General features: G+C 39.9%; 1 pseudogene; it reads right to left on the reverse strand.

The window, feature by feature from the left end:
* Nucleotides 1-1,858, reverse strand: part of LOC102830445 — a 265,297-nt pseudogene that overhangs the window by 139,523 nt on the left and 123,916 nt on the right.

A 1,858-nucleotide genomic window follows, 5' to 3' on the forward strand; every position in this document is an offset into this window, starting at 1 on the left:
CACAGTAGCAACAACAATGGGCTCAAACATAGTAACAATTGTGAGGATGGCTCAGGACCAGGAAGTACTTCATTCTGTTGTGTATAGGGTTGCTAAGTGTTGGAACTGAATCAACAATACCTAACAACTGGTCTTCATTGTAGGTGTATAGATGTTATCCTACCCCTGATAGCAATGTATATCAAGATAGATTTTGAAATGCTCTTTTTGACAATGAACGCTATACCATTCCTCTTCAATTTGTCCTTCCCAGCATAATAAGCCACATGATTGCTCGATTCAAGATGGATGTCTATTTCAGCTCAGTAATGCCTAGAATGTTAATCTTTATGCATTTCATTTTTGACGTCTTATAATTTTCCTAGATTCATTCTTGATAGATCCCACTTTTCTATGATCAATAGATGTTTGCAGCTTTCTTCTCATTTTGAATTGTGCTCCATCAGCAAATGAAGGTCCCAAAAGCTTTACTTTACTCCATCCACATTACTAAGGTCAACTCTACTATGAGGAGGCAACTGTTCCCATTCATACTTTGAGTGTCTTCTGACTTGAGGGCTCATCCTTCGGTACTATATGCGACAATGTTCCACTGCTACATATGTAAGGTTTTCAGTTGCTAACCTTTCAGAAGTTGTCTTCCTCTCCTTCTTCCTAGTCTGTCTTAATCTGGAAGGTTCTCTGAAACCTGTTCACCATGGGTGATCCATCTGGCATAACTTCCAGTATCACATGGGCCACTGTGGTATAACACACTGACAGACGAGTAGTGGATATAGTACAGTGGTGGTGGTGATGGTGGTGTACCATTGAGTCAGTTCCGACTCATAGTGATCCTACATTGGGTTTCTGAGGCTGTAAACCTTTACCTGAGCAGAAAGCCCCATCTTTATCCATCTGAGAGGATTGTTGTTGTGAACTGGTGGTCTTGTGGTTAGCCATTACATGACCAGAGTTCCCAAAGTACAGTGTTGTTATTATTGTTAATGGCCGTTGAGTTGGTTCCGAATGATAGCAACTCTGTATAGGATTTCTGAGGAGTGGCTGGTGAGTTTGAACCACTGACCTTGCTATTCAAACCAATCTTATGTTTGGACACTCATCCTACAGTGCCACACCAAGACTCCACAATACAGTAGTTGAGGATAAATATTATTTAGAGAAACAAAAGAAAATTGATAATTTAAAAAAACATCAGGAAAGCTTCCATTAGAGAGTGACCTATGAGTAAAAATACAATAATTTGCTAGTTGTTTTTTTTTTTTTTTTTCCTTAAGATATCCATCAGAAAGTGTGGTCCCCTCAGTCACTCTATAATAATAATTTTCTCAATAATGTGTTGTGAACCATGTCCATAGATTATATGTAGGCTAACCCAAGACTGAATTTAAGAGCACTGGTAGTGCAATGGTTAAATGCTGAGCTGCTAATGGAAAGGTCTGCTGTTCCAACACAACAGCAGCCAGAGGAGACACACTGGTCTGCTCCACAAAGATTGTTGTTGTTGTTAAGTGCCTTTGAGTCGGTTCTGACCCATAGTGACCCTGTACAGGGTTTCCAAGGCTATAAATCTTTACAGAAGCAGAAAGCCTCATCTTTCTCCTGTGGAACCACTGGTAGTTTCGAACTGCGGACCCTGAGGTTAGCAGCCCGATTTGTAACTACTATGCTACCAGGAGTCCTCCACAAGATGCCAGTTTAGGAAACCCTCTTGGGCAGTTCTACCTTGTCATACAGGGTCACTATGCGTCAGAATCAACTCAGTGACATCCAATAATATGATTGCATTAGCAGCTGGATTAGGTTTTTAAGAACTTGGTGTATTTTACAAAGTTTATATTTAGAATTTATATGTATA

This window comes from Chrysochloris asiatica, unplaced genomic scaffold (assembly GCF_000296735.1).
Source record: "Chrysochloris asiatica unplaced genomic scaffold, ChrAsi1.0 scaffold00036, whole genome shotgun sequence".
NCBI lineage: Eukaryota > Metazoa > Chordata > Mammalia > Afrosoricida > Chrysochloridae > Chrysochloris > Chrysochloris asiatica.